A 10,741-nucleotide genomic window follows, 5' to 3' on the forward strand; every position below is an offset into this window, starting at 1 on the left:
ACAAAACATAGCATAGCATAACTAACCCCTTAAGTGCTGCTGACGGCCAATGGTCGTCAGCAGCGCTACCTCCCCAGTGCTGCGCACGACCATTGAACGTCCATTCAGCACTAGTTCTAATGGACAGCGCAGCACTGGGGAGAAATGTTTACAAGCAGCTAAGGTGCTAAGCATAGCATAGCAAAACACAACAAAACATAGCATAGCATAACAAAACACAACAAAACATAGTATAGCATAACAAAACAAAGAATAGGATAGCAAACCTAAACCTAGCATAACAAATCAAAGCATAGGATAGCAAAACAAAACATAGCATAACAAAACACAACAGCACATAGCATAACAAAACATAGCAAAACATAACAAAACATAGCATAGCTTAACAAAACACAACAAAACATAGCATAGCGAAACAAAACATATAATAGCATAGCATACCAAACACAGCATAGCATAGCATAACAAAACATAGCATAGCATAATAAAACACAACAAAACATAACATATCATAACAAAACATAACAAAGCATAGCATAACAAAGCATAGCATAGCATAACAAAGCATAGCATAGCAAAACATAGCATAGCATAACAAAACATAGCATAACAAAACACAGCATAGCATAACAAATCAAAACATAGGATAGCAAAACACAACATAGCATAGAGCCTCACTCAGCACCACTCAGGGGCACCACAGCATCACCATGCGCTACCACAGCATCACTGAACGCAACAGCATCACTCGTTCGCCACCACAACACCACTCAGCGCCACCACAGCATCAATCTGTGCAACCATTCAACACCTGGTTCAAATATATTCTCTCAATGTTTCAAGCTTTATTACAAATGTCACAAAAAGATGTTAATATTTCACTTCTGTTCTTGGATTTTCGCCACAATAAAATACAATGAACATAATCTTCACAAAAGTTATTTACAAAAGTTTAATCTATTGCCATTATAAATTACAATAACTTTTATTTAAGTATTAATTATTTAAAAAAATTAAAAGCCATTGTTATTTGTAATATCAATACATCTAAGTCACGTAAATACAACACATATTACATTACAAATGCTATAGGCGTAACATTTGTGAAAGTTAAAACTATTGGCATTGTAAATGACAAAGCTATTAATTTTACTATTTTCAAAAGCAAAACCTAAATAAAAAAATTGTCATTTACAATACCAATAACTCAAACTTTCCTAATGCGAGACCTATTGCATTGCAAATGCTTGTTATTCTGGCTACTGGGCTGTTATATAGGACCCCTATCAACTGCAGGAAGACGCTTCCTAAGCTGATTTTCGTCAGTACGTGCTTCATAAAATTCCATTTGACCGAGTCGAATGCCTTTTCCATGTCTAGAAACACGGCTATAGCTTGCACGTCCTATGTCATATGTTGAATAGCCCCAAAAACTGATTGAAAATTGTATGTCAAATTTCTACTGGGGACAAAACCAGCCTTGTCCGGCGCTACCAGTAGCGGGACAAGCGGCGACAACCGGTTCGCTAGTATTTTAGCATATATTTTCGTGTCCACATTTAATAGTGACAATGGTCGACATAACGCACATTCTGTCGGAGGTTTACCTGGCTTCAGTATGGCAACTATCAATGCCTCCCTCATAGATGGTGGCATCTACCCGCTTTCGATAATTTCCTCAAATAGCGTGCGCAAGTGTGGTATAAGTATGTCTTTTAACTCCTTATAAATGGAGACCGTTAAGCCGTCGGCGCTAGGGGCACTGCCCGCCCTCATTCCTGACAACGCTGCAGTTATCTCTTCTGTTTTGAGCGGCCTCTCTTTGAGGTATTCATGATGCGCATTCGTCAACCAGGGAAGCTTTATATGCGACAGGTAGTGCAGTCTCTCTGTGTCAATATCCCCCGCTCTAGAGGTGTATAGTGAGGTGTAGTACTGTTTGAACCTGTTCGCTATTTCTATAGAGTCTGTAATGGGCTCTCCCTGTTCGTCCTGAACTACCACCACCCCGCTGTGTCCCTGTGTTTATTTAACAGAGAGGCTAGCACCAAGCCTAGTCTTTCACCTTCTCCATAGGTGCGAGCTGTAGCATATTTGCCAAGGTGTCTGAGTTCTGAGTCAGCTGTGTCATAATACTCCTTTGGGAGTTCCTGAAATTCCTCCTGCGCATGTTCATCAGCGCTGGAGAGTAACCCTTGTTCTAGTTTCATCAGTCTGCCCTCTAAATCAGCAAGACGCTTACTTCTCCATGTCAAACTAATTTGGAATCAGCCCTATGTAAATCAGTCTAGAATCTGCTCCCTCTGGTAACAGTTCTGCCCGAAAATGCCAATCCACGTCTTCCCTGGACCAAAAACAAGCAACCTGATAGCTGTTTCAAAGTATCAAACCTATTCAACAAGGACATCTTAAAACCAGTAGCATAGCAAGCGCTCAACCCATGTCGAGGAATTCCCGTCCCACTCGGTATGACCAATGCAAAAACAACAATTGATAGACAGAATGCTGAACAGTGACAAACACTCATGCTCACTCAAAAATCTGAGCCTAAATCTATCCCTGTTTGCTAATGACACCAAAACAATCTTGACTCTGCCTTATGCAAATGAGCCTTCACCCAATTACCAATGGGAACAGTCCAGCCTGATCTACAAGACCAGTTTCTCAGTGGACCAGAAATAAGCAACGTAGTGCCTGTTTTCAGGGTATCACACCTTAACAAAAAGGATTGCTCAAACCCAGTGGCATGACAAGCATGGGACTCACGTCTAGGCATTTCTGTCCCGGTCACAAATTCAAAAACAATTGATGCACGGAATACTGACTAATGTCAAACACTCACCCCGGTCAAAGATCTGGGCCTCAACCCATCCTCTTTTGGCTAACCACACCAAACCAGTTTGGACTCAGCCTTATGCAGATCAGTCTTCACCATGCTCCCCTTGGAACAGTCCAACCAAAACTGCCAGGCAAGGTCCTTCCTGGACTAGAAACAGGTATCTTAGGACGTGTTTCAGGGTATCACACCTATCAGTCAAGATAGCTGGAATCCAGTGGCATCGTGAGCACAGGACCCACGTCTGGGCATCTCCATTTCACTCGGGCTGACCTATGCAAAAAGAGCAATTGATGTATGGAATACTGAACAATGTCATACACTCACATCGGAAAGAAGCATTGTAGGACCAGTTTCAGGGTATCACACCTCATCAGCCAGGATAGCTTGAATCCAGTGGCATGGCTAGCTCAGCACCCATATGTGGGCATCCCTGTCCAACTCAGGGCGACAAATGCTAAAAAACAATTGATGGTTGGAATGCTGAACATTGTCAAACATTCACCCTGAAACCAGATATTTAGGCATAAATTCATCATTTTTCTGTTCACTTCGCCAAAGCAGGGTAGACCCTGCTCTATGAGAACAGTCCAGCCCGAACTGTCAATTCAGGTCTTCCAAAGACTGGAAACAAACATCCTAGAAAAGGTATTACACCAGATCAGCCAGGATAGCTTGAACCCAGTGGCATGGTGAGCACAGGACCCACGTCTTGTCAGCTCTATCCCTCTCAGGGGGACCAATGAAAAAAAGACAATTGAAGGACAGACTACTGAACAATACTAAGCACCTAAACTCAATCAGAGATCACAGCCTAAACGCAGCATTTTATGTTCACCAAGCCAAAAACAGTTAGGACATAGTCTTTTACCTGCTTTCTATACAAACAGACCAGCTGGAATGACAAAAAAAGATACTCCCTGCTGTGCACCAAACTGAAAACTGCTTCAGGGTATCAAACCTATTCAGCCAGGATAACTTAAATCCATTGGCATGGCAAGGACTCAACCTACTTCTAGGAATTCCCCTCTTACTCAGGGTGGCCAATGCAAAAACAACAATTGATGGAGGAAATGCTGAACAGTGACAAACACTCACGCTCACTCCAAGATCTGGACCGAAATCTATCCTTTGTTTGCTAACCACACCAAACCAGTTTTGACTCTTCCTTATGTAAATGTGCCTTGCCCTTGACCCTATTTCCATTGGGAACAGTCCAGCATGAACTGCAAGACAAGAACCTTACTGGACCAATAACAACCAACCAATTGTTTGTTTCAGGATATCACCCCTTATCAGCAAGAATGATTGAACTACAGTAGCATGGCAAGTACGGTATCCACGTCTAGGCACCCCTATCCCACTCGTGGTGACAAATGCAAAAACACCAATTGATGGACGGAATACTGAAAACTGTCAAACACTCACCCACAGTTAGAGATCTGGGCCTAACTCCATACTTTTTTGCTAGCCACACCAAACCAGTTTGGACCCAGCTTTATGCAAATCAGTTTTCTCCCTGCTCCTCATGAGAACAGTCCAGCCTGAACTTCCAGGTCAGACCTTCTCTGGACCTGCAACAGGTATCCTAGAAAAGGTTTAAGTGCATCAATCCTTATCAGTCAAGATAGCTGAAATCCAGAGGCATGGTGACCACAGGACCGATGTCTGGGCATCTCCGTCCCTCTTGGGGTGACCATTGCAAAAGAACATTTGATGGACAGAATGCTGAACTGTGTCAACCACCCACTCCCAGTTGGAGATCTGGACATGAATCCATTGCTTTTTTCTTCACCATGCCAAACTAGTTTGCAATCAGCCCTATGTAAATCAGTCTAGAAGCTGCTCCCTCTGGTAACAGTCCTGCCCAAACTGCCAATCCACGTCTTCTCTGGATCAGAAAGAAGAATCCTAGGATGGGTATTACACCTCATCAGCCAGGATAGCTTGAATCCAGTGGCATGGTGAGCACTGGACAGACGTCTGGCATCTTTGTCCCACTCAGGGTAACCAATGGAAAAAAGTAATTGATGGACAGAATGCTGAACAATATTAAACACTCAACACCAATCAAAGATTTCGGCCTAAACCCAGAATTTTGTGTTCACCACTCCAAAAAAAGTTAGAACATAGACTAACACAAATCAGATTTGACACTGCTTCCTATAGAAACAGTCCAGTCAGAACAAGTCCTTCCTGGACCAAAAACAAGTAACCTGACAGCTGTTTCAAAATATGAAACCGATGCAACAAGGACATCTTAAATCCAGTAGCATGAAAAGCAGTCAACCCATGTCGAGGCATTCCCGTCCCACTCGGTGTGACCAATGCAAAAACGATTGATAGGCAGAATGCTGAACAGTGACACACACTCATGCTCACTCAAAAATCTGAGCCTAAATCCATCCTTTATTTGCTAATCACACCAAACCAATTTTGACTCCGCCTTATGCAAATTAACCTTCACCATACTACCAATGGGAACAGTCCAGCCTGGACTATAAGGCCAGGTTCTCACTGGATCAGAAACAAGCAACATAGTGCCTGTTTTCAGGGTGTCACACCTAATCATAAAGGATAGCTTCAATCCAGTGGCATGGAGAGCACTGGACACATGTCTGGACATCGCTGTCCCACTCAGATTAACCAATGAAAAAAGTAATTGATGGACAGAATGCTGAACAATATAAAACACTCAACCCCAGTCAGAGATCTCTGCCTAAATCCATCTTTTTTTTGTTCACCACACCTAACTAGTTTGGACCCTTCCTTATACAAATCAGTGGATTTAGCCCAGAGCTCTTGACTGTGGGTGAATAATTATTTGTTCTTCATTCTATCCATCATTTGTGTATCTTTTGCTTTCTCACACTAAGTGAGCCGGGTATGCCTAGACCTGTGTCCCTGGCTCACTGTATCACTGGATTGAAGCTAGCTTGGCTGTTGACGGGTGATATTCTTAAACCAGTCCTAGAATGCTTGTTTCTGGTCCAAGGAGGATCTGGCTTGCTAGTTTGGGCTGGACTGTTTCCATGAGGAGAAGGGTCAAGACTGATTTGCATATGGCTGGGTGTGGCATGGCAAGCAAGAAAATGATGGTTTTTAACCCAGACATCTTGACTGAGGGTGAATGTTTGATTTGGTCTGCATTCCGTCTAACATTTGTGTGTCTTTTGCTAGTTTAATAGAGCATTGATTTATACAAGTGTTTTGTAAGTTCAGCTGAGAGCAGCTCTGTTGGGTGTGTTTAATGTTCATTTGATGGACAGTAGTCTGGACTGGAGTTTTAGATGTTCCGTTAATGACAGTTGTTGTATGGGAATGTTTGATGTTCAGCTGATGGATTCTGGTCTACAAAAAGACGTTGGTTATTCATCTGATGTATCTTGTTCTGCGTCAGTCTGTTGGGTATTGAGGTAGTTGCAGATTATGTCTGAGAAAGTTGACTGATGGTCCATAAGAAGTTTGTCAGTTCAGTTGAGATAGTTCAGGATGAAGAGTTGTGTAAAGCCGTTGAGCACTGTCTGTCTTGTTGAGCTGATGGTTCGCTTGAGGACAGTTGTAGGTGTCTGTCTTGTTGAGCTGATGGTTCTGTTGAGAACAGTTCTGTTGTAGGTGTCTGTCTTGCTGAGCTGATGGTTTTCTGGAGGGCAGTTCTGTTGTAGGCGTCTGTCTTGCTGAGCTGATGGTTCTCTGGAGGGCAGTTCTGTTGTAGGCGTCTGTCTTGCAGAGCTGATGGTTCTCTGGAAAGAAGTTCTGTTTTAGGCATCTGTCTTGCTGAGCTGATGGTTCTCTGGAAGACAGTTCTGTTGTAGGCGTCTGTCTTGCTGAGCTGATGGTTCCCTGGAGGGAAGTTCTGTTGTAGGCACCTGTCTTGCTGAGCTGATGGTTCTCTGGAGGACAGTTCTGTTGTAGGCATCTGTCTTGCTGAGCTGATGGTTCTCTGGAGGACAGTTCTGTTGTAGGCGTCTGTCTTGTTGAGCTGGTGGTTCTCTTGGGGACAGTTCTGTTGTAGGTGTCTGTCTTGTTGAGTTGGTGGTTCTCTTGGGGACGGTTCTGTTGTAGGTGTCTGTCTTGTTGAGCTGATGGTTCTCTGGAGGACAGTTCGGTTGTAGGTGTCTGTCTTGTTGAGCTGGTGGTTCTCTTGTAGGTGCCTGTCTTGTTGAGCTGATGGTTCTCTTGAGGACAAATCTGTTGCAGGTGTCTGTCTTGTTGAGCTGGTGGTTCTCTTGGGGACAGTTCTGGTGTAGGTGTCTGTCTTGTTGAGCTGATGGTTCTCTGGAGGGCAGTTCTGTTGTAGGCGTCTGTCTTGCTGAGCTGATGGTTCTCTGGAGGGCAGTTCTGTTGTAGGCGTCTGTCTTGCAGAGCTGATGGTTCTCTGGAAAGAAGTTCTGTTTTAGGCATCTGTCTTGCTGAGCTGATGGTTCTCTGGAAGACAGTTCTGTTGTAGGCGTCTGTCTTGCTGAGCTGATGGTTCCCTGGAGGGAAGTTCTGTTGTAGGCACCTGTCTTGCTGAGCTGATGGTTCTCTGGAGGACAGTTCTGTTGTAGGCATCTGTCTTGCTGAGCTGATGGTTCTCTGGAGGACAGTTCTGTTGTAGGCGTCTGTCTTGTTGAGCTGGTGGTTCTCTTGTAGGTGTCTATCTTGTTGAGCTGATGGTTCTCTTGTAGGTGCCTGTCTTGTTGAGCTGATGGTTCTCTTGGGGACAGTTCTGTTGTAGGTGTCTGTCTTGCTGAGCTGATGGTTTTCTGGAGGGCAGTTCTGTTGTAGGCGTCTGTCTTGCTGAGCTGATGGTTCTCTGGAGGGCAGTTCTGTTGTAGGCGTCTGTCTTGCAGAGCTGATGGTTCTCTGGAAAGAAGTTCTGTTTTAGGCATCTGTCTTGCTGAGCTGATGGTTCTCTGGAAGACAGTTCTGTTGTAGGCGTCTGTCTTGCTGAGCTGATGGTTCCCTGGAGGGAAGTTCTGTTGTAGGCACCTGTCTTGCTGAGCTGATGGTTCTCTGGAGGACAGTTCTGTTGTAGGCATCTGTCTTGCTGAGCTGATGGTTCTCTGGAGGACAGTTCTGTTGTAGGCGTCTGTCTTGTTGAGCTGGTGGTTCTCTTGGGGACAGTTCTGTTGTAGGTGTCTGTCTTGTTGAGTTGGTGGTTCTCTTGGGGACGGTTCTGTTGTAGGTGTCTGTCTTGTTGAGCTGATGGTTCTCTGGAGGACAGTTCGGTTGTAGGTGTCTGTCTTGTTGAGCTGGTGGTTCTCTTGTAGGTGCCTGTCTTGTTGAGCTGATGGTTCTCTTGAGGACAAATCTGTTGCAGGTGTCTGTCTTGTTGAGCTGGTGGTTCTCTTGGGGACAGTTCTGGTGTAGGTGTCTGTCTTGTTGAGCTGATGGTTCTCTGGAGGGCAGTTCTGTTGTAGGCGCTTGTCTTGCTGAGCTGATGGTTCTCTTGGGGACAGTTCTGTTGCAGGTGTCTGTCTTGTTGAGCTGCTGGTTCTCTGGAGGACAGTTCTGTTGCAGGTGTCTGTCTTGTTGAGCTGGTGGTTCTCTTGGGTACAGTTCTGTTGTAGGTGTCTGTCTTGTTTAGCTGATGGTTCTCTTGTAGGTGCCTGTCTTGTTGAGCTGATGGTTCTCTTGGGGACAGTTCTGTTGTAGGTGTCTGTCTTGTTGAGCTGGTGGTTCTCTTGGGGACAGTTCTGTTGTAGGTGTCTGTCTTGTTGAGCTGGTGGTTCTCTTGGGGACAGTTCTGTTGCAGGTGTCTGTCTTGTTGAGCTGATGGTTCTCTGGAGGACAGTTCTGTTGTAGGTGTCTGTCTTGTTGAGCTGATGGTTCTCTTGTAGGTGCCTGTCTTGTTGAGCTGATGGTTCTCTTGGGGACAGTTCTGCTGCAGGTGTCTATCTTGTTGAGCTGATGGTTCTCTTGTAGGTGCCTGTCTTGTTGAGCTGATGGTTCTCTTGGGGACAGTTCTGCTGCAGGTGTCTGTCTTGTTGAGCTGATGGTTCTCTGGAGGACAGTTCTGTTGTAGGTGTCTGTCTTGTTGAGCTGATAGTTCTCTTGTAGGTGCCTGTCTTGTTGAGCTGATGGTTCTCTTGAAGACAGTTCTGCTGCAGGTGTCTGATGAAGAGTTGTGTAAAGCCGTTGAGCACTGTCTGTCTTGTTGAGCTGATGGTTTGCTTGAGGACAGTTGTAGGTGTCTGTCTTGTTGAGCTGATGGTTCTGTTGAGAACAGTTCTGTTGTAGATGTCTGTCTTGCTGAGCTGATGGTTTTCTGGAGGGCAGTTCTGTTGTAGGCGTCTGTCTTGCTGAACTGATGGCTCTCTGGAGGGCAGTTCTGTTGCAGGCGTCTGTCTTACTGAGCTGATGGTTCTCTGGAAGGAAGTTCTGTTTTAGGCATCTGTCTTGCTGAGCTGATGGTTCTCTGGAAGACAGTTCTGTTGTAGGCGTCTGTCTTGCTGAGCTGATGGTTCCCTGGAGGGAAGTTCTGTTGTAGGCACCTGTCTTGCTGAGCTGATGGTTCTCTGGAGGACAGTTCTGTTGTAGGCGTCTGTCTTGCTGAGCTGATGATTCTCTGGAGGACAGTTCTGTTGTAGGCGTCTGTCTTGTTGAGCTGGTGGTTCTCTTGGGGACAGTTCTGTTGTAGGTGTCTGTCTTGTTGAGTTGGTGGTTCTCTTGGGGACGGTTCTGTTGTAGGTGTCTGTCTTGTTGAGCTGGTGGTTCTCTTGGGGACAGTTCTGTTGCAGGTGTCTGTCTTGTTGAGCTGATGGTTCTCTGGAGTACAGTTCTGTTGTAGGTGTCTGTCTTGTTGAGCTGGTGGTTCTCTTGTAGGTGCCTGTCTTGTTGAGCTGATGGTTCTCTTGAGGACAGTTCTGTTGCAGGTGTCTGTCTTGTTGAGCTAGTGGTTCTCTTGGGGACAGTTCTGGTGTAGGTGTCTGTCTTGTTGAGCTGATGGTTCTCTGGAGGGCAGTTCTGTTGTAGGCGTTTGTCTTGCTGAGCTGATGGTTCTTTTGGGGACAGTTCTGTTGCAGGTGTCTGTCTTGTTGAGCTGCTGGTTCTCTGGAGGACAGTTCTGTTGCAGGTGTCTGTCTTGTTGCGCTGGTGGTTCTCTTGGGGACAGTTCTGTTGTAGGTGTCTGTCTTGTTGAGCTGATGGTTCTCTTGTAGGTGCCTGTCTTGTTGAGCTGATTGTTCTCTTGCTTGGGGACAGTTCTGTTGTAGGTGTCTGTCGTGTTGAGCTGGTGGTTCTCTTGGGGACAGTTCTGTTGTAGGTGTCTGTCTTGTTGAGCTGGTGGTTCTCTTGGGGACAGTTCTGTTGCAGGTGTCTGTCTTGTTGAGCTGATGGTTCTCTGGAGGACAGTTCTGTTGTAGGTGTCTGTCTTGTTGAGCTGATGGTTCTCTTGTAGGTGCCTGTCTTGTTGAGCTGATGGTTCTCTTGGGGACAGTTCTGCTGCAGGTATCTGTCTTGTTGAGCTGATGGTTCTCTGGAGGACAGTTCTGTTGTAGGTGTCTGTCTTGTTGAGCTGATAGTTCTCTTGTAGGTGCCTGTCTTGTTGAGCTGATGGTTCTCTTGAAGACAGTTCTGCTGCAGGTGTCTGTTTTGTTGAGCTGATGGTTCTCTTGTAGGTGCCTGTCTTGTTGAGCTGATGGTTCTCTTGAAGACAGTTCTGCTGCAGGTGTCTGTTTTGTTGAGCTGATGGTTCTCTTGTAGGTGCCTGTCTTGTTGAGCTGATGGTTTTCTTGTAGGTGCCTGTCTTGTTGAGCTGATGGTTCTCTAGGGGACAGTTCCGCTGCAGGTGTCTGTCTTGTTGAGCTGATGGTTTTCTTGTAGGTGCCAGTCTTATTGAGCTGATGGTTCTCTTGTAGGTGCCTGTCTTGTTGAGCTGATGGTTCTCTTGGGGACAGTTCTGCTGCAGGTGTCTGTCTT

Source organism: Lissotriton vulgaris, unplaced genomic scaffold, assembly GCF_964263255.1.
Source record: "Lissotriton vulgaris unplaced genomic scaffold, aLisVul1.2 SCAFFOLD_1101, whole genome shotgun sequence".
NCBI classification, from domain to species: domain Eukaryota; kingdom Metazoa; phylum Chordata; class Amphibia; order Caudata; family Salamandridae; genus Lissotriton; species Lissotriton vulgaris.